Raw genomic sequence first — 23,375 nt, 5'->3', positions numbered from 1 at the left:
AGGCAAAGGGTGGGGGCTCTATTTGATACATCTTTTCCATCTCTGGTAATGGACACAAGCAGCATCAATCAGTTTTTAACTCAGCATCTTATAGGATGCTGTTTAGTCAAAAGCTCCTGAATGCTTTATTCCTTGATTCTTTTTTCTTTGATTATGAAAGCATAATTTCTCTAATTTCATATTGGTGGAAAGCTCGGTGCCTTCAACTGCACTCTGTATGGTTATTTTTTTCACTTTTCATTTTTAATTGGGATTCAGTAGCAAATAACAGGCTCATTATTTTTCATACAACTCCAAATAATAAAGCTGGTATTGGAGTTAACATAAGCAGATTCAATTGCTACAATTGCTAGCAGAAAGCCAGATAAAAGGCTGCCAGATACAAGAAATCACAATTAGAACAGCATAGGGAAGATTTTTGAGCTGCTTCTACATAGCATAAGGAATTTCAATAATTCTGATAGCCCCTTACCTGGAAACTTGTACTGGATCAGAACATAATCTTATGCTTGCTTTCTGTTTAATGTACATACAGAGACGTGGCAGAACTGGGACAAATAGGCCATTGAGTTATTCATCATCCAAGATCTGTAAAAACTTCTTGTAATTCTTTAATTTAAAAAGAAATTTTTGTAATACATCACAGTGTGTTTTATAGGATTATGACATTCATAATCCTATAAACGCTGCATTCAGGGGATTTGCTGTATTAAAGGAAAGGTAGTATTAATCCAGTTTTTCGTGTTTTAATAGTACTGTTAATGGTTTGATCTACCCTTTCTAAAGGATGAATTTTTATTTATTTGCATTAGCCATCGCAGATTTCCTTTATATCCTTTTAAGAGAGACTGAAATTAACATGGCATCTTTTTTTACCTCCCTCTTCACATATAAGCACTTTAACTGATGTCAGCACAGCTCTGATATTTTGTATGTTAATTAGTATTCCAGCAGCTGGCTCTGTATCAAAAGAACACAAAAACACAGTAGTTCCTACATAAACAGGGGAAAGTATTTGGTTTTGTTAAGGGTCAGATTTTCCAAGGTGCTCAGCACCCAATATCTGTTATTTAGAAATCTAGAGATTTTCAAAACAGTCCAGCTCAGGCTCCTAAGTGATGTGGCCAAATTTGCAAAAGTGCTGAGCACTCAACTGCTCAAGTGAAAACAAACTTACTACTGGGCATAGTACTTATTCAATGGCACCATTCAGGATGGGAATATGGTTGGTAGTAAGAGCCTAAAGGATAAAGCCCTTAAACTAAAATCCAAATTGTCCTCCTCTGCAAAAAGCACATATAATTTAAATTCTATTTTTAAGAATAATTTCACCTTGAAATTACTCATACTTCATTTTTTCCCTTAATCCACTATCCCAGGATATAGAGAATCACAGAATCATAGAATATCAGGGTTGGAAGGGACCTCAGGAGGTCATCTAGTCCAACCCCCTACTCAAAGCAGGACCAATCCCCAACTAAATCATCCCAGCCAGGGCTTTGTCAAGCCTGACCTTAAAAACCTCTAAGGAAGGGGATTCCACCACCGCCCTAGATAACCCATTCCAGTGCTTCACCATCCTCCTAGTGAAAAAGTTTCTTCTAATATCCAACCTAAACCTCCCTATGATGGTGCCCCCCATAAGGCTTTATGGAAATATGCTAATGAATGTATATTTCAACCCATGACATAACTGAAATATGTTTCATGCTACATATGCCATGTAACGCATCTCTGTGAAGGTTATGATCTACTGAATCTATTCATCCTATTCATATGCATGTATCATTTTTGTATTCAAAAGTTATGAATATTGGCTGTGTACTTGCTTGATTTTTGAGTAGCCTTTGTAAAGCCTTTGGTCAGCTTCTGGAGAAATGAATATGCAAATTAAGTGCCCAATCAAGAACCACCCAATCATCAATGAACTTGAAGACGCCAATCCACATCTGAGCTTTTGCAGGAATGTGGCTTGGCTGGTAAGAAACTCAGTCATGCATGGACATGTGACTGGCCCATGTGACTCCAAAATTCTATTTTGTAGCTGGATTCTACACAGGGGTATCAGCCCACAAGAGAAAGTCTGTTTAAACCCCGGGGAGACCCCTCCATTTTGTCTTCAGCTTGCTCAAGAGATAGCCTCTCCACCCCCAACGATACCTGAAAGAAACTGGAACAAAGGACAGTAATTACAGGGGGTGTGAGTGACTGCTGAACCCAGACTAGAAAGAGACTAGTCTGTAAAAGGAAGCTTACTGGGTGAGGTTTTTATCTGTATTCAGTTTTCTTAGACGTAGACTTGCATGTTCTATTTTATTTTGCTTGGTGATTCACTTTGTTCTGTCTGTTACTACTTGGGACCACTTAAATCCTACTTTCTGTATTTAATAAAATCACTTTTTACTTATTAATTAACCCAAAGTATGTATTAATATCTGGTGTGTGTGTGGGGCGGAAACAGCTGTGCATATATCTCTATCAGTGTTATAGAGGGCGGACAATTTATAAGCTTTATACAGGGTAAAACGGATTATTTGGGGTTTGGACCCCATTGGGAGTTGGGCATCTGAGTGTTAAAGACAGGAACATTTCTTAAACTGCTTTCAGTTAAGTCTGCAGCTTTGGGGCACGTGGTTCAGACCTTGGGTCTGTGTTGGAGCAGACTGGCATGTCTGGCTCAACAAGACAGGGTGCTGGAGTCCCAAGCTGGCAGGGAAAGTAGGGGCGGAAGTAGTCTCAGCACATCAGTTGGCAACCCCAAGGGGGTTTCTGTGATCCAACCTGTCACACTCCCCCACTGCAACTTGAGACCATTACTCCTTGTTCTGTCATCTGGTACCACAGAGAACAGTCTAGATCCATCCCCTTTGGAACCCCCCTTCAGGTAGTTGAAAGCAGCTATCAAAAATCCCCCCTCATTCTTCTCTTCTGCAGACTAATCATGTGAGTAGTCTTGCAATGTTGCCACAATACCAATGGAATCCTTTCATGGTCTGTTTTACCCTGGGTAGATCATTCCTTTGGGTGAGAGTGGAAGCTTTGGAATGTAATTCTGCAGCTTCATCCAAAAACTATGCAATCAGTTTTTTTTTAAAAAAGGAACAGTAATGAACACTATCCTACATTATGTTCCAATATCCACCTCTCACATAACAAAAAGAAGGGAAACATACTCTTTACATTATTTAACATTGGGTAAAGAAATTCTCGATTTTCAAACATTGTTGCAGTTATTTGAACTTGCATTTTCTTCAAATACTGAGAATTAAAACCAATTTTTTCAGCATTGTGGCACAAATTTTGCAAAGCACGTAATGCACATTGATCACCTTCTATAACTATTTAAAGGTATCTTCATAATTTCTTTCCTAAATTGCATTATTAGGCCTTATCTGGTCAGAATTTTGGAACCATTGCAAAATACTGCTTTATTCAATTAACCAGTCTCTTCTAATGTAGATCTGTAATTTATACTTCACTTGTTTTAAAAAATGTTAATAGCTCAAGTGAAATCAAAACCAAAATGAAATGTTTTAATAATCTGCTATGCTGAACACTGTTCATAAAATCTTTTGACTGGTAATTAAAACCTTTTCTAGTTAAAAGAAAATATTTACTGATGTCCAGAAAACCTATTTTAAATGAAGAATTACTTAAGCATTTTACTGGTGAACACTTTTATTCACAGAAAGCAAATAGAAAAAAAGTGAAAAGCTCAATACTGAGGCAGTTTCTATCTGTTTCAGAATCTGAAGTGACTATACATTAAAATACTGTGTATCTGGCCAAACTGAATCAATAGCTTCTGTATTTTCACATTTTGCCAAGTTTTCTGGGTATTGTTTTATGAACCGAAATATATTTGTTTTAATTATTGTTTAAATTCAGCTACTTTTAGGATCATTGTTACATTTATTTTTAATGCCAACCATTGCCTGTATTTGAACTGAGGGTTAAGGTAAGGTCACAAGTAACCTGAATTTAGGATTTGACTTTCATTCGAGGCATTTGACAGGATTACAGCCATCTCCCAACTGGAACTTGACCCTTTAAAATCTATTAGGCATTTCTAAGACATCCATTACTGCAGTATCCACTAGAGGCACTAAATATGAAATGAAGGAGTACAACAGGTTTGTCCATAAAGGACACTAATCCTCTTAATTCCTTCCACAGCTCTCACCTGGAGATTTCTTTTGTCCATTTCATCTTCTTCCATCAATTAAAATGATCCTGGGTTTTCCTTCAACCTTCTTTTTTTTGGAGAAAGGTTATGCAGGACTCTGACTGGTGAGCCAATGTGTTTGGTAAGGGTGAGAATAACATATTAGCTAGCTCCCTAAAGTGTTTCCCTCTTCATACAAACATAACATCGTTTTTACCGGGATCAAGCATGAGTCAGCTGTTTTCCATCTATAAACTACAGTCTCACAGTCAGCGTGACATCTTGGTGACTACGTTTTTATGGCACCGGAGGCTATATTGTCTTACAACCTTTCTAGAGTCTTCATTCATAGTATGTATTGAAAAGAAGAGGCAACAAGACTGTGCCCTGGGGAACTTCCCGTATCAGGGACTTGGGGAAAGCACCACTATTTGCCCAGCATGATTCACTGGGCTCTTTCTGAAAAGAACGGTTGATGCCAGCTTGATGCTGCACCTTCATCCTCCCTTGCTAGGTCCCGTATAGAAGTTAGCAAAACCGTACAACTAACTGAATTAAGAGGTGGATGATAGAGCCAGCAGTATAAGAACTGCAATTTGTCTTCTTTCCGTGGCCATAAAGAGGTGATTTATCAATGCCACCTCCATTCCATGACCTTTTCTTAAGGCTGAATGTGAAAAGGCTAGAATCCTCATAGAGGTTAGCTATTGATGGAATCTGGTTTTCTCCACCTTTCTGATGGTTTTGCTGTGGGAATGGAAGGTTGAAGGGTAACCATCTGTTAATCAATAGCTATCCTCTTAAGCTGCTGATGGTATTATCTTATGCCTGAATTTTGTATTTTTAAGTCTGGTCATCTTTACTGCTGCTTTCTGCAGGCTGTGTCCTCCCCTCTCTTCTATTACAATATATCCAGAAGTGAAAGTAAGACGGTACGGTCCAGTATGACGTACCGATAAGAAAGTGGCTGCCGGAACACAGCCGACCGTACTGGCAGGGCTGCTGATGTGGGGGAAGGGCAAAAGGGGCAGCTGCCCTGGGGTCAGGTGATTTAAAAGCGGGTAGCAGTGGGAGCCCCAGGCCCTTTAAATCGCCGTCGGGGCCCGGGTCTCCTGGCTGCCGCTACCCTGGGGCTCCGGCAGCGATTTAAAGGGCCCGGGGCTCCCTGCCACCACAGCACCAGTGGCCAGAGCCTTGGGTCCTTTAAATCACTGCCAGAGCCCCAGGCAGCACGGGCCAGGCAGCACTGAAGGGCTGGCTGGGGGAGTCTGGCACCAGCCCTGCCCCTTCCACCAGAGGCCCCACCCCTTCCGGAGGCCCAAAGCCACCGCCGCACCTTGCCCAGGACCCCAGCCGCCCTGCGTAATGGTAAGTCCTTTAAGTTACTTTCACCCCTGAATATAACTTAAGATAACAAGGTTCTGAGCTGACAATTGTACTAGATCAAAGACTGAGTACAAAAACAAACAGTTTCTCTTTTGGCTTGTCCCATTCTAGGAGAAGAGTTGATGTTGCCTCTGCCTAATGTTCCTGTGGGGAGTACTTCCGGACATTAGTTTTTGCAAGACTAAACAGATGGAACAATTCTGTTTACATCTTAACCAATTGACAATATGAAAAAACCTACAAAATGTAATACCAGAATATTCATAACCACATGTGATGAGGTGTATTGTCCCCACACAGATGAGAAAGGAGCCAGAGATGCCTAGGAGATAGGCTTACCCCTGCCCCTCTGGCTCTGTCAATCTTGTATGACAGGGAGGAGGCCCTTAAAAGGGAGGAAGCTGCAGTCAGAGGGTGTGGGAGAGAAGTAGGATTGCCCTAAGTAGCAGACTACAGGAGTTACTCCTAAAGCTGCGGAGGGAACTCCTAGTCAGCAGACCTTCAACCTGACCCTGAGGAGAGTACAGCAGACTCCAGTGGTAAGGTGGACAGGCCGGGCCTGACTCAAAGGCCCAGTGAGAGCAATTGCCCCAAACCCCCCAATGTTGGTGCTGGATCATTGGCTTTGCCCCCCTCTTTGCTGGACCACAGGGAGGAAGTCTCTCTGAATGCAGTGAGGTTTGTGACTTTTATTTTGATCCCCCAGATGAATGTTCACAAGGGCAGAGCCCCTGCCCTCGCAAATAGTAAGGAAGTGGGGCCTGCGCTAGGATCACCCCGTGTAGACAAGTGGGTCAGGTCCTCCCACCCTCTGAGGGATGAACCACCAAAGACTCTGTTACACCATATTGCGCTCTTTTCTTAAGGGTGCTCACTTTAATTCTCTGTTGGAATAATGAAATGAAACCCAACCCCATTCTCTCTGCTTACATTTACCTCTCTGTAAAATTGGGTTACTGATATTTACCTATATCACATGTCTGTTGTGAAGATTCTTTAATGTTTGTAAAATGGTTTAAACGATTCAGATGAAAGGAACTACTAATATACAGAATATCATTTTTTATTATGATTTGCTCAAGGGCAAAACAACAGTCTCCATTCAAAGGCACTGAACTTTCTGAGTCTTTTGCATTCTACTGAAAAGAAATGATAGAAAATAGATTTTCATGGCTGTATAGAGAAAGTGAGAAGTAACAAAGTCAACTTCCTTAAATAACATTCTAGCCTTTTTTGAACCATTGTGTGTCATCTTGGATAAGAGTGTAACTGAACTTCTCAAAAGGGCACTCTCAATATCCTTCAGGCCCTGACTGGCCTTTTCAAACAAATACAATGTAGGTTTTGTAAAGAACAAGCTGTACCATTTGCTTTAAATCAGAACATTACTTGATGCATCTTCCTAACAACTCGCCTTCTGCACTCAGTGAAGCCACATGATGATTCATCTAAATATGAAAATGTTCATATTAATTGTATAATTTTGAATCCCATTAGGAATGAAACAGAACACAAGGGACTACATTAGTAACGTAGCTTAGTAAATAGCTAGAGCCAAAAAAACAAAAGCAACAAAAGAACTCTACTCTGCGGGCATTTGGTTATGATATGAGAGCTTTACTTCAATACCATACAGTATATGCTGGAAAAAATGAATTCAAATAAGAGAAGTGAACATCTGTTCCTTTGTGAAAAAAATTAATATTCACATAGGAATCAACCATTTAAAATCATTCCATATGGAATCTTAGTATAGTTAATTGTACTTGTTCAGGATGTGCAGTAGCACATTAAAGGTATCCTGTGATTAATGTCACCTACAGAAAATTTGAAATTAGCAGCCAGTCGTAAAAGTAGCTAATACAGAAAATATTCTAAAAATGGGAGCTTCTCCCAGCTTTAACTAGTTTTACAAGTCAAAATAATTCTTATTCCTGAAGATAATTGTTTGTCAAATACAAACTCTAGCAAATCTTGGTACTTGGTCTTTTATTACCAAATGACTGTTTGGTAATTCTTCCTGGAATTCTTAGTGGAAATGGTCTCACAAAAGGAAATCATCTCACATTAATTAGTAGCTGCTAGACTATTGGCTAACTTCTACTTGGAAAAGGAACTATTGCCTAAAATTGGTGAAGTAGTGCCAAGAAATGTGGAATGTTCTTGTTATGAAAAACCAATGCACAGCAAAATTGTTATGGAAAAGCATACAAAGCAAAATAGAGGAAAAATAGATACATATTTGGTTGCCATTTCATTTTACAGGTAGAATACATTCAATCACAAAAAAACATTGCATTTGTCCCATTTCTTTCAATGTTAATAAATATAGCAGATTTGCTTTGGTTTGTTAATATGGAATTATGATACAATTTAGAGGCTGTGACAGTGGCCGTAGAATGGAAAGCATACATCACGCACCAAATCAGCACACGAACACAGCTAAATGTTGTGCTTGCTTACATCCATGCAACCCTACTCACTTGTACTCCCTGGGTATAAGCAAGGGAAAAATGTTTCACAGCATGTTTAAATGCTTTTATGCTCAGAGCATGAGACCCAGTATTCTGACTGAAAATTCTGATTGAACCCCAACAAAATGTTTTAAATTGTTTCTTTACATCAAAAACACCACATAGAAGAGAATACAAATGGAGTAATGACAGGTTCTCAAAAGGATCCCATCATCACAAATAACTGATTTTTCCCCAACCGACTTTTGGACTTACTGATTATTTGTAAATCTCAGATAACACTTTTGCATGTTAACTTTTTCTCTCCATTGACTCGTTTACTTTCCTCTTACAATATAAACTCACTCATCTACGATCAAGACAGTTTTTCTCAAATTCATCCAGCTCTAGAAAAAAAAAGTTTATTATATGAATGTCCTACTTATTTTGATATGCTGCCATTGTAAACCTTTCAACATTCTCAAAGGTAAGGTTTTAAGAGCAATTCCTTTCATTTATATTACAGGTGCTTTCCAGAGTTATTAGATTACTCCCATCTATCAGTCAAATAAACAATACTTCTTGGAGAGATGTCAGAAACAGCTTTTCTGGGTGATAAGGGAAACAACTAAACTAGATTATTTCCACTGTAGACCACTTGTAAATTCTCTAAAGCCAGTTTACAATTTCTTTACTATTGTACTCATTGTTATACAGAAATGAATATATTTCTCAAAATCATATTAGCTTTGGGAAAGTTTGGGGATGTCAAGAGGACTGAATATTCTTCTGTAATAGCCTTCTATTATGGTCTTTCATTACATGATCACGAGGATAATGCATACACACAAGGAAGTAGAGGCAAGGTTGCTTTCAGAGTCTTAATTCCAAAGGCTTTTTTCCTCTTTAATTTTTGTTGGTTTAAATCAAAGCCTTAATGTTCCATGAACTGGTTCCCCCCCACCCCAATTATTACATATGCTCAAGGGCACCACTAGGCATGCATGCTTTATGGATTGCAAACCATCTTAACACCTCAATTATATTTTCATTGGTTGATACAGTCTGGCATATAGCTGTGCCTGTTGGCAGTTTATTTGGGCTCCAGACCAGCGCTACTCAGGCAATAATACCAATTACAATCAGTGGGAGATTAGGCTGAGTAAGCATGGTAGTTTCAGACCCCTGATTGCTGTGAAGAGAATCTTAAGTTTAAAGCTACACTTGAAATGTTTATCTGTCCTCATTGCACTACTCTACTTTTAAAGCATATACATATACCCGTATACAGGATATAATTAAATTTTCAGAAACTCCACATTGCAAATGCCATGTAAATTGCTGTCAATTTATCTGGTCTGTGTACATACCCTGTACAGAAAATACATTTAATAAAGGTCCAGGTCAGGCAGGTTTGATATAAAGTTATTGGTACACACAAAAGACCCAATTCTGTAATTGATAGCATACAAAATTGTGGGGGAGGAACCGACAGAGAGCATAGCAAATTTTAAAAATTAGCTGACATATGGTGGCAAATACTTCCTCCCATGCACAACCTGAGTAAAAGGCCTTTTTACATGGGTGCTTTGTGGATGGTAGAACCACCCCTTTCAGACAGCAGAGAAATTGCCAAATCACTCTGTGGCTACTGCTGCAGCTCACAGACCTGCAGCCACCATATACCCTTGCAGGGGTGTTTTTGAACCCTATGGATCCATGTAATGAGGATGTATTGTTCACTGCCAACTCTTCACTCTGTGAAACCAGGGTGGAAAACAGTTCTGCAGCTTACATGAGGAGGAGTTCCCCTCTGCACTGGCTTTCTGTGTTCTGCCCAATGTGCAGCAGTTCCACATTTGTTACTCTGTCATTGGGCTCTACATCAGCTGAATGGCAGGAGGCAGAGTTCAAACGAAGAAATGAAAAGGAAAGCTTGTAGACTGAAGAGCCACAGAGTGTAACTGGGAATGCATGAAAAACTTACATCCATAAAGGAGAAAGACAGCCAAAGATCAAGATACCTGCCTCAAATGACCACATGTTTACTTTCCCCCTAATTTTCTCCATGTTTTCTTCCAGGCCACTCCATGAGTATGGAATGCCTTTCCCTGAACAAGTCTTTATGGTCTCCCAAGAGAGACAAGGTGGGTTAGGTAATATCTTTTATTGGACCAACTTTTGTTGGTGAGCGAGAGAAGCTTTCGAGCTTACACTGAGCTCTTCGGTCCCCCAAGACTCACTTTTATCCAACCTTGAAATCCCCCAAGATTTACTTCTCCCTTGACAGTTACAAAGCCAACTATAACAGGTAGGTAGATGCACAGCTGAGCTGTGGTTAGCCAATAATATATATAAATATTTTTAAAACTGATTGTATGCTGTATACTGCTGCCCTACCCTTCATCAGTTGCTTGTCTTCTCAGATTGTAAGCTGGTCTGTCTCTTACTTGTACAGGCAGCATCTACCACATTGTTAATGCTCCCATAATACAAACAAACAAACAAACTAACAAACACGTTATAAATATACATTCAGAAGCCAAAATATTTTTAAACACATTTTTGATGCTCCATATGTTACATTCAGTAAATGGCATGCCCTTTCCTTAAGATGTAAATGTTATTTCTTACTTCTTCTCTCTCAGATAGTTACAGCATCGCCTTTCAGGTCTTCTAACCCCAAGGAAGCTCTGAGAAATGTGGTGAGATTAATCAAACCTGCATTTCACAAATTTTAAGTGGTATAAAAATGCTATTAAACTGCATAAATGACAACTTATTCCCACATCAGATGGAGGTAAACATAGCAAGAAGCCAAATTAAACACCATTTCTTCTTTCTGTATGTTCCCTCTGGAGTGCCACATAACAAACATTTCATATAATCTATGAGGTTTCCAGGATAGTAAAGCAGAGAGTCACATTTGTGTAATTCTTTTTCTATTTACAGCAAAACAAATTGTCTTGTTTTGAAATATCATGGCTGATTAGAGTTGTACCATGGAGAATAAAATTGCCATTGCAGTAGGTTAGGTTTGTGCATAGTCAAATACTATCTTGACAGTATAACATGATTTGAGTTCAGCTGGAAAAAACTGTATCTACATATTATCAGAACTATATCCCCTCATGTGTACTTATGTACACCTTGCTTTATACTTTTAAATCCTTTGCCTCACTTCTTATACTTAGAGATGGGCTTACAATATAAAATTCAGGTCTGGAAGAGTACCAGGAAGTTATTTTTACCTTTGCAGTGTGATCTCCATTGTACTTAGACTTGTTCATGTTTTCTGCTTATAATTCTCCTACTGCTTGTCCTGCTAAAACCTGAATTTACGGTAGCCAAGTTGTAAAAAATGGGTGCCTAAAATTAGGCTCTAAATCCATGTTTGGGCACCTAATAATGCAGCCTTATTTTCAAAGGTGCTGGGCACCGAGCAGCTCCATTAAGTTCAATAGGAGTGATAGGTGTCTAGAGCCTTTGATAATCAGGCCACTTATTAATTTCCCAAATAAAGGTTTCGGAGCCTAGCTGTAAGCACTTATCTTTGAAAATCTTGGCCTATATCTCTTAATAGAATTATATTTTTATTCCAGCTGTGACATTAGATAGAAGACACTTATCTGGACATAAGCCCCAAATAAAAAAAATCAGCAAAATTCATTCCAAAATAGGTCATGATTGAAGCACAAGGGCTAAGGGACAGGTGATGACTAGGTTCTCATTAGCTGCAGTCAGTCATACCTTCCCCTACAAACTCTGGTCTATTGGTAAAAAGAAATTTTAAGAAAATAAGAAACATTTATTTTTACAGCTGAGCCCTGTAAGGTTAAGTGCAGTGAGGCCTTGAGTTATTTGCTGTGAAGGCATTAATTACATAAATTAAAACAATGTAAACTAGGAGAACTTTAACTTGTACTCAAGATTTAATGTTTATCAAATGTTGGAATTCAGAATCAAAGGGCCATTCTACCAACCCCCATTGATAAACAGAATTTTGTCAAAAGGTAATGGGAGAGATGGCCAGTTTTTCAAGTGGAATTATAAATTGAACCAAGTAGTCAATCCCAGCACTTTAGGAGCACGGAAATGCACTGTACATTACTTTGGAGGTTAGATCATTTAATCCAGTTCTGTTCATCTTTAGCTGGAAGCTACACACTACAAAGACAATAGTGCAGTTTCTACCAATATAAAATGATTCAGTGTTATTCTAGCATCATTGCCCATGTAAGCTGCTTTTGAATATACCTAGAGACTTCTTGCTTGGAACAGCCTCCTGCTAGCTTAGCTGCTGTCAGGTGTCATTGTGTAATGTGCCATAACTAGACATACATTTCATGTCATGACCAGTATTACCATCTGATAACAGGTTAGGGCTCTCACTTCAAGTGTCCAGGGCATGAAACGATACTAAGTGCATGGGTGACAACACAATGGGAAAAGGTCATGGTAACAAGTCTCTTAAAGTAGACTCTCTATTAAGAGAAATATTTTATGTGTAAGAAAGTACTTCTCTGGTATCAACTGGACCAAATCAGTAGTTTCAAAAGCTGTGTAAGTTAAAGTCATCACTTGCTTATCCCAGTTGTGCATTCAAACCTCTTTTTCCTTTGTTAAATCTGGAGGTGATATTCTATGGACAGCAGGATATAAAAATAAAGATCACCACATCAGATAGCAGAGACAAAGTTCATTGTTTATTCAAAATCACTTACCGGTAATTGGTGGATAGCTTTTTGGAGCATCACTGACTTAGGTTCTTTAGTCCTTAATTATTTTTTTAGCACTAACTTTGAACTCCATGGCATAGGGTTGTGAGGCTCTGCTAAAAGTTACTAATTATTTACCACATTGTCTGTTGAGAAAATACCTAAATCTACATTGCTGAAATAAAGTTATCACTTTGTAGGAGCCATCTGACTAGCTGCTGGTGATGTGTGACTGGTGCATTAATCCTCAGTTATACCAATGGAACATTTTCCTTCTTAGAATCTAGTTTTTATTGTTAAACAATAACCACATTTAGTGACAGTAAAGGTTGCAGCAAGACATACCTCATCAAACTTGAAAAGCATGGAAATAAGTAGTTAAAGGGAAAGATGTGTGCTTTCCTTTCTCCCTTCATATGGTCTCCAACACACCAGTGCTCCACAATGCTTTCACTTCCATCTCCAGCAAATACCAGAAAGCATTATGTACTCAACTTCATCAGACTTGCACTCTAATAGAAAACCCCACGTACTTTTCTATCACTTGTACTGACAGATCAGCACATCTGACTGTCCCACATTCCATGCATTAGGAAAGTTATTTTGCCTTAACATGACAAACAAACACTTTTCCAGCAGGTTACACAAATATTTACTAGCCAGGAGTAGAATACTGCTGATCAGGAATCCTGGACTCTGGCTCTGGGAGAGGAGTGTAGTTTATAGCAGATAGAGTTGGCATAACTAAAACTGACTTCATCACTCTGGAAGGTAGGGTGCTGCAGAGAATAAGTAGGGTTACCAACTTTCTAATCGCACAAAACCCTTGCCCCACCCCTGCTTCTCCCCCTCCCCAAGGCCCCACCCCTGCCCCCCCTTCTCTGAGACCCCATCACCGGCTCACTACATTCCCCCTCCCTCCGTTGCTCGCTCTCCCCCACCCTCACTTACTCGCCCATTTTCACCGAGCTGGGGTAGGGGGATGGGGTACGTGTGTGTGTGTGTGAAGACTGTGACTGGGGGTGCAGGCTCTGGTGTGAAGGAGGGGGCTCCCAGCTGGGGCTGAGGGGTTCAGAGTGTAGGAGAGGGTCAGGGCTGGGGCAGGAGGTTGGGGTGCGGGAAGGGGGTGAGGAGTGCAGATTCCAAGTGGTGCTTACCTCAGGTGGCTCCCAGGAAGCGGCCAGCATGTCTCTCCGGCTCCTAGGCATTGGGGCGGCCAGGTAGTTCTGCGAGCTGGCCCCACCCACAGGCACCGCCCCCACAGCTCCCATTGGTTGTGATTCCTGGCCAATGGGAGCTACAGAGCCAGTGCTCAGGGCAGGGGCAACGCACGGAGTCTCCGTAGCTGCCCCTATGCCTAGGAGCTGGAGGGACATGCTGGCAGCTTCCTGGGGGCCACACAGAGCCAGGTAGGGAGCCTGCCAGCCCCACACCAACCAGATTTTTAACAGACCAGTCAGCAGTGCTGACCAGGGCCACCAGGGTCCCTTTTCAACCCGGTGTTCTGGTCGAAAACCGGACACCTGGCAATCCTAGATAAGATCAAGTGTAATATTAGAGACCTGGGTTTTACAGCTACAGTGACCATGCATAAGCTCTCAGTTAACTTATTTTACAAGGGAAGAATGTTCTGCAGCTCTTCTCTAACTGTCTTCTACATTGAGGTAGTCAACTTAAGGGCAGTGACTTGCATGGGTATTACACTTAGAAGAGGTGAGATTTCCACTCCTGGTCTCCTCTTTCCCAGCTCAGGAGCTGTACCCTAGGCTACAGGGTATGTGGGAGTGGGAGAGTCAGTCAGTCAATCAGTAAGTCTCTTTCTTTCTCGGCATTTGCACTGCAGCAAATATGTCATCAAATTCAGAAGGTTCACCATATATGCACCTATTTTTCGTTATGGCTACAAACTATATATAATACTATCCAAAAAATCCACAACCCAATTGTAACTGATATTCTAGGAAACAGCACGAGGAACAACACTGTAGCCAAAAGGGCAGGTCGCAGAGTGTTTTAGCTTTCTTGCAAAAGAGGTACAAAGTAAAATGACACAATCCAGTGGAAGGGGGAATGGAAATCACACAAAGGGATGATTTTTAAACTCTTATTCTTCCGATATCAATCATTTTTCATGAAACCACCATGAAAAAATTAAACACTCAAAGTTTATAGTTCATGTTTTGGTTTTTACCATTTCAGTGAGATTTTTACATGTAGGTTTAAAACTCCTGTTAAAGAGAACACTGTCACGCAACCTTAACTATCACGCAGCTGTTGCTGCACTATAATCAGCATGCCTGTTACTGAAAGAGAGGATGGAAGAAGAGAGAAATGTTCACTCACCTTCTAATTTCAGTCCTTTGAAAGGACACATTTATCAGTGATGACCATGAAGAAAACTTAAAACTTTAAAAATACCCTAGATACAGCAAGCTGGAGTATAAATAAGAATGATTTGGTGGAAAGTGTAAATGACCATGTTTCAAGTCTGGGCGAGGTTCTTTGGCCTGTGTTATGCAGGAAATCAGACTAGATGAACACGATGATTCCTTTTAGCCTTAAAATATACTGAAGTCCTCTTCTCATGGACAAGACTACAACAATAGCACATTACAACTATCCAGGCAAATCTACCTCCCCAAACATGCATGTGACTGTATAGGATAGTCCACAATCTGCTGTGTATTGAAGTCAAGTTTACTTACAACTGTAAATGAACTGGTTTAACAATAAAGCCATTACCACACAGTCAACGCAGTTTGATTCTCACAGCTTCTTACTGTTGCATGTTTTCTTTCAATATCAGAAGTATTCAACTACTTGCATACCATGCTTAATACAAACTGTCAGGTCAAATTGAAAGAGAACCAAGAGCCATGGGATCCTCATCTTGAGCATATGAAATGGATGAAAAAATGACACTATACTGATACATTTTGCACCGACTTTGCACTCATTCTTCACAAATGTAAATGATGAAAAAGTTCAAGGCTGTGGAGAATCAGAGCCTTAATGTCCTTATTTGTTCTACTAAAACAAATATATCATTACATTTTTCAGTAAATAAAGCCATGGTAAGTTAATATTTTTAGTAGGAAAATTTATGCAAATTCTTAAAGGCAAGACAATATTTATTTCCGTGTTTTCAAGATTTTCTGTCATAAGTATGGAGATGTTGCAGCAAAGATAGCACAAACAATAGATCTCTTTGTCTCAGTTTTTCATCACTGTGAAATGTGCATCAATAAAAAAAATAAGAACAAAATTTTCCATGTTTAGCAATTTATTTTTTAAATCCAGGATCATTCTCAGTATGTTTCAAGTAATTCCAAAGTAACAAAACATTCCGATACTTTGGCAGGAGCATTAGACACCCTGCTAGTGGATTCCTCTCTGCTAAGCCAGCACTGGAGCAATGTAGGTGATATCAAAGAGGAGCCACCCTCTGGAAGGCTTAGAAAAAGATAAATTTCAAAGCCCCAAAAGGTATTGAAAAATATTCAACTCAAAGGTTAATAAGAATAGCAAATATAACTAGGTAGGAGCTATCTGACTGGAGGAACGAGCAAGACAAAAACACTCCTCTTCAAAAATACTGAGAGTATCGCTACAAAGAGGCCACAACTTCCTCTGCTACTGACAGACAGCTAGACAGGTTGATGGAGGTGACTCTTCAAAAGAACAGGAATTAGCTGGTAAGTGACAATGTCTCTTTTATTTCAAGAACCCATTTGCCAACACTGACTAGAGGGACATACCTCGCAGTGGAAATATGGAGCACAGGATGATGATTCTGAAGGGAAGGAAGGCCAGTTGTTCATTCCTAAAAACACTTTGCTGAACCCGCCCTGTGGTGTCCCAGATCTACTGTACAACAAAATGAGAGGCAGCTAACATGCAAGAAAGGTGTCCTAGGGAGTGGAAGCCTCTGGTGCTAAAGGTATCTCCCAAGCACTCCTGTTCTAAATACAAAATTCATTTTCTGAACACAGAAATGAAGTGCCATAGAAATCCTTTAATATTGCTGTCGATCCTGTGTAATCACTAATAAGGGCTGCAGATCTACCAGGAGGCTTGGGGAGTCCCCAAGCTTCCTCAAAGAAGAAAGGTGAAGACCGCCTTCTTCTTTCCAGATGGGCACCAAAATTAATGGAAAAGGAGAAAATTGTCAGAGAGAAATTAAAAAAAATAGGGTAAAGAATCCTTTGCAAAAGGCTCTCTTATGGAAAGAAAGAGGAGGCAACATTTGCACACTTCTGTGGAGGCCGAGAGACAGGTGTGGGTGTGGCCTCTTCAGTAAATTAGGCAGCAGAAGAATTTTTCAGGTGGTTTTTTTTTTAAAGGAGGGGGTGAAAAAAGAGGGAATTTGTAAATCTGGCTCCATTCTGCTATATTGGACAGAAATGCCCATAAGTAGTTATGAGTTAGGTTCTGAGCAGAAAACCCATGGCAGGAGAAATTAATGTTAATGTTCCTTTAAATAAAAAGATCCATATTTTAATGGCAGACACTCCAGGCAGTGCATTTTCATCTAACACACGACTATTAAAAATTCAGCAATACTTTATATTCCTTTCCAGATAGAGTCTTCTGTTCTTAATACGTTTTTATGTAAATCTTCATGCATGTTTACGATTGTCCTGGAAATTAACATAATATTCCAGTATATTCTAGGGATAGTCAGTGCTGGAAAGTACTCATCTTCTCCATAGACATATATCAATGTCCAACCACCAGAATTAGAACGATCGCCAGTGCCGATGGCGAGAAGTCTGCTGAAAGGGAAACTACACCCATTTTGTTCAGCTTAGCAGTAAGAAAGCCTACAGGGAAAGAAGTACTTGTCATCCTGAATAAACTATTAAATTGATTTATTTTAAAAGTTTTTAATGACATTTCCCATTTTTGAGTCTAGTGCTAGAGGTGGCTATTTTTCTGAAAAGTGTAATTATTCGTGACACTTAGCCATGTAGGAGTCCAAAGTAAGCAACTTGTTTCAATACTGATTAGTAGTGACTAAAAGAATACTTGAAATGATCAGTTTTAAACCTGAAATATTCCAAACCCAAATGTAATTTAAACATCTCCCATTTTTTTTTAAAAATACAAAAATATTCATTGGTGACTGGGGCTTCCTGCCCTACAACCTTTTGGACCCAGACATTACACCTACCAAAACAGAAGCTGGGGGGAGAGGGCTGCAGAAAATCAGGCTCTTAAATTAGTGAGCAGTGCACAATGGAATTAGCTCTTCTTTTAATAAAGTTATATGTAATATACAATTCCCTGGCAATATATACAAAAATTTTGAAGAAATTTCTTTTAACTAGAGTGTACTGCAGTTCGTTACTTTCAGAATTTAATCCATTTCAAATGAAAGATACTTTCCCCCATCCAATTTTAAAGTTTTATTTCTATTAATGTTCATGGAAGTTACACCAGCATCAAGAAAGGATACACCCCTTTAGGTTAAAAATACATAATCACAGCAAGGTGTGTACTGAGTTCTGTCTAATTTAACCAGATTTGTAAAACCAGATTTGATTATGGTAACTCCATACACCACTTTGAAAAGCTCTCTCTGCTCCAAATGGGTGCCAGTTGCTTCAACAGATTCATAAAGTGCAAAGCCAGAAGGGACCACTATGATCATCTAGTCTGAGCACTATAACACAGGACACAGAACTTCCCCAAAATAACTGCTAGAAAAACATCCAATCTGTACTTTAAAATTATCAGTGACGGAGAATCAACCACGACCCTTGGCAAATTGTTAATAACTCTCACTGCTAAACTCCTTATTTCTAGTCTGAATTTGTCTAGCTTCAACTTTCAGCCACAGGATCATGTTATACATTTCTCTATTAGACTGAAGAGTCTATTATTAAATACTTGTTCTCAACGTAGGTACTAAAGAATAAATTCAGTAATGGCCAATTTCAGCCACTGATCTGCACACAGAGTGGAATGACCCTCCCAGAATAGAATGACCCCTGCAGGCTCAGATAGGAGAGAAATAAGGCGGGTGAGGTAATATCTTTTATTGGACCAAATTCTATTGTTGGAAGAGACAAGCTTTTGAGCGTTACATAACTCTCCTTCAGGACTAGAAAAGGTAACCAGTGTCCAACCTATATACAAAATAGGACAGATTGTTAAGCAATTGTTAAAGGTTTTACACATTTGTTGGATTCTACTTAAAATGAAATGGGCAGTTAACACCTCTTCAGTCCTAGGACAAAAGAGAGTAGTACAAATTTGTGTGTGTGGTTTTTGGGAGGGGGGTGAGGGGGTGAGAGAACTTGGATTTGTGCAGGAAATGGCCCAACTTGATTATCATGCACATTGTGTAGAGAGTTGTCACTTTGGATGGGCTATCACCAGCAGGAGAGTGATTTTGTGTGTGGGGGGGGTGGAGGGTGAGAAAACCTGGATTTGTGCTGGAAATGGCCCAACCTGATGATCACTTTAGATAAGCTATTACCAGCAGGACAGTGGCGTGGGAGGAGGTATTGTTTCATATTCTCTGTGTATATATAAAGTCTGCTGCAGTTTCCACGGTATGCATCCGATGAAGTGAGCTGTAGCTCACGAAAGCTCATGCTCAAATAAATTGGTTAGTCTCTAAGGTGCCACAAGTACTCCTTTTCTTTTTGAGAATACAGACTAACACGGCTGTTACTCTGAAACCTGTCATAAAACCCAGTGTCTCTGTTTCGTCCATGTTTTTTAATGTTCATTAGAGTTATGAATTTAGGTTCTCAGCTTTGCCTTTTGAAGGTGTTGTGCAAGTATCCTTTGAGGTTGAGAACTGAAAGGTTAGATATGGAGTGATCGCTTTGTGAAAAATGTTGGCCGCTGGTGATAGGGTGTGTTTATCTTTTATCATTTTTCTGTGCGAGTTCATTCAGGGGCATAGTGATTGTCTCGTTTCACCCACATAATTGTTGCCGGAGCATGATATCCTAGTTGAGGTAGACCACATGTTGTGATAGACATGTATGGGACTCATGGATCTTGAAAGGTATATTGTGGAGACTATTGATCATTGCAGCAATAGAGATATATCTGCAGGTTTCACATCTGTTATTCTGGCAGGATCTGGTGCCACTTTGAGTTGGTGGATCCTGGTCTATGGGGAGCTTGCTTCTGATGATGAGTGTGGAAAGGCTGGGGAGTTGTTTGAAGGCCAGAACAGGGGGTTTAGGAAAGATTTCTTTCAGAATTCAGTCCCCATGAAGCATGGGTTGTAATTTTTTGGTGATACACTGCATGGGTTCCAGCGTGTGGTGGCAGGTGACAACTAGGGCTGTGCAGTCAATGTTTTTTCTTTCCTGTACTGAAAGACTGTCCAGGTTCTCTCAGAGAATTTAGGCGGCCCATTCCATGATGCAATCTACTTCTCTGGTGGAGCATCTTTGTTCAGTGAAGGCAGTTTTACATCTGTTCAGGTGTGTAACCCTGACAGAGGCGATGTGTCGGGGGGGGGGATGCAGGGTCAAGTGCCCCCCAAAGCAGCCGCCCAGGCGGGGAGAGGAAGGAGCAGGGCCAGAGCTTCTCTGGCCATGCTGGGACGCTGCCCGCAGCAGCTGCTGGGGAGAGAGCCTGGCTGCGGTGGCGGGCTGCTTCCCATCCAGACTCAGCTTCCAGGGACAGTGGCCGAGCGAGCTGGAGCCCCACCTCCCTCCCCTGGCATGCTTGTCCATTGTCCCCAGAAGCCGAGGCCAGGCAGGGAGTGGGCTGCCACTGCCGCATCTCCCCAGCCAGGCTCTCTCCCAGGCAGCTGGAGCAGCAACCGGGAGTGGCTCCGTCCTGCTCCACACCCAGCTGCCAGAGAGAGCAGCCGAACGTGCCAGGGGTAGAGGAGGAGCTGGGGGTGGGGCAGAGAGGAGACACATGGGGAGATCATGTGTCCTCCCCTTTAGCTGGTGACCCCCCACTATGTGGAGGCACCAGTTGTCAACTCGGGCTTTCTCTTCGGAGCATATGCTGTGGTAACAGGCTCAGTTAGCACATCTTACTCCAACTGGTGAACCCAGGACGCTCTGCAGATTGGTAGAGACAGGAAGGGAAGGAAAGAGGAGCATGATCTTGTCCTCTACCTTTGAGGTGCAGTGTTTCTCTAAAGGCACATTGAGGAAGCAATCCCTGCCTGCTCAGGCAGAAGGACTTGGTTGTGATTGGGCATTGCATGGGGTATGCAAGAATGGTGGGCTTCACATGTACTCACACTCCCCTGCACACCCATGTGAGGGCCAGACACAAACTGGCCCTAAATTATGAATTTAGAAAACAAAATGTGAACAATTAATTACACAAATGTTAATATTGTTGTAACCATAATGACCAGAGAACGTGAAGGAATTACATTTTGAGAATTTTCATCATCAATAAACATTTTGGCAAGGCAAGGTTTGATTAAGGAATTAAAAAACAGATAGATATTTGACAGATAGATGCTTAACATTATTTCACTGTCACTGAGCAACTTTAATGAGATTAGATTCTCTAATTAATGTTTCTAACCCTTCAACAGACAAGATGCTTATGATCTGCTAGACATTTATAGAGATGGATCTTAAATACATAGATGAAAGTTTGACATTTAGATACTCAAAATTAAGATGCTCTATTCACTGACATACTATCAGTAATAAAAAAGATGGGCAGCTAGCATTATATATGTAAACAACATAAAGATGGCAGGTGAAAGATTTTCATAGCCGAGAAGTAATTGGGATTCTAAAGATTTCTATATGAAATAATACTTCATAATATAATAAATGGAGGTTACTTACTTGTAGCTGGAGGTTCTTCGAGATGCGTGGTTCCTATCTGTATTCCACATGAGTTACACATGTGAACCATGTGGCTGTGTCCAGAATTTTTTTTTGCAAGCAGACAGTGGAATACACATAGAAACAACTCATCTCAAAGAACCTCCAGCTATAGGTAAGTGTGGTAACAAGCAGTAGTCAGACAGGAAGTGTGTGGATGCAGAAGTGAGACTGACTGTAACTGGACCAGAGTGTAATGTCTCGTGTGAAGGTATGCAAAGAGCTTCAAGTAGTTGCCCTACTGTCTTCCTATTTCTAGGAGAGGGACATCTCTCAGAGATGCAGCTGAAGTAATTTGGGGAATGAGCCCTTCTCCCCTCTGGAGGGGCGGGGAGATATGAGCTAGCTGGTAACAAAGAGTGATACAACCAGAGATCCATTTTGAAAATCTCTGCATAGATACTGCTTGAGCCCTGGATCCCTTTAAGGAAACAAATAGGTTAGGTGTCTTTCTAACATCCTTTGTTCTTTGCAGATAAAAAGCCAAAGCCCTTCAGACAGCTAGACTATGCAGCTGTCTTTTTTCATCTGTGCCATGAGGTTTTGGAAAAAATACTGGGAAGTGGATGTCCTGACTCATATGAAACTCGGAAACTACTTTAGGAATGAATCTAGGATGGGGCATAACGAGACTCTTATTTATAGAAGATAATATATGGTGGCTCCACCAGGAGCACTCCCAACTCGCTGATTTCTGGCTGACATTATGGCTATTAGAAAGGCCACCTTCATGGACAGATGGGCCACAGAACACTATAGAGCAGTGGTTCCCAAACTTTTCCTCTCACAACCCCCTTACCAGTCATAGAATGTGTCTGCGACACCATACTCCCCTCTCCCCTGGGCCAGGAGCTGAGTCGCGGCTGGGGTCAAAGTGGGGCTGGATGGTGCTCTTCCGCCGCACCTGCTGGTGGGCTGGCCCGGGCCCTGCTGTCCCCTGTTCCCCCCCTCTCCTCCCAGGAGTGCCCCACAATTTGGGGACCACTGGAATAGAGGCTCAAAGGGGGGTTTAGTGAGTGAAAATAAAAGAAAATTGAGGTCCAAACTTCACCAGTGGTGGGAAGGATCTGAGAACCCCCTTCAGAAATCTAGTTGTGACAGGATGTGTGAATTTTGTACAGTTATCCACCAGAAGATGGAAAGTGCTTATCGCTGCTAAATGTTCTTGAAGAGAATGGACTGCGGGACCCATAAGGGTAAGTAGATATTCTAAGATACCAGGGATCCTGGTGGATTATGGAGACAAGTTGAATTAGTGAGTAACAGCTTCTCATAGAGTCTTTTCTGCTTTGGTTAAGGATGGATTGTGCCCTTTTAGAACATGAGTTCACATGCACATTCAAATATCAGGCCCTGAGTTACAGTGCTTCCAGATTGGGGTGCTTGAACCTGCCCTTGTGCTGGGCTAGAAAGTCTGGCAATGTGGGGATGTTCATGGGTGGGTAACTGAGAGCTTCAGCAGATAAGTTAACCAGAACTGTCTTGGCCTGGATAACGGGTTTGCAGCTCCACCCAGCTTCCTCCATGGGGGATCCACAGCCCCCAAAATTGCAGGAGGCCCCAGCCCTGGGGCGGACTCGCCCGCAGTCTCGTACCCCTCTCCCCCGCGCAGGATTTTTTCTTTCGCTTTCAAAGGGTGCCAGTCCAATAACAACGTACAAATGACCACTCTCAGCTTACCTCACATTACATACAATTTTTCTACATATACTGTAGCCTGCAACCATGAAACCACTAATCGGGCTCAAGTGCAGCCATGTCTGATGAACATGCTCCTGGAAACAGCATTAAATAATACATATTCAGAGAGGAGCTC

General features: G+C 40.9%; 1 protein-coding gene and 1 long non-coding RNA gene across 2 annotated transcripts in view; one reads left to right on the top strand and one right to left on the bottom strand.

Annotated features, from left to right (window-relative positions):
• The window catches only part of HS6ST3 (heparan sulfate 6-O-sulfotransferase 3), a 570,130-nt gene that overhangs the window by 138,901 nt on the left and 407,854 nt on the right, over window positions 1-23,375 (bottom strand). The window lies entirely within an intron of this gene.
• LOC142072504 (uncharacterized) lies at window positions 1,189-7,966 on the top strand. Its single transcript, XR_012668895.1, has 3 exons — window positions 1,189-2,259; window positions 4,177-4,290; window positions 5,663-7,966. It is a non-coding gene; the product is annotated as an uncharacterized LOC142072504 (long non-coding RNA).

Source organism: Caretta caretta, chromosome 1, assembly GCF_965140235.1.
Source record: "Caretta caretta isolate rCarCar2 chromosome 1, rCarCar1.hap1, whole genome shotgun sequence".
Lineage (NCBI taxonomy): Eukaryota > Metazoa > Chordata > Testudines > Cheloniidae > Caretta > Caretta caretta.
This window is presented reverse-complemented; position numbering and strand designations above follow the sequence as displayed.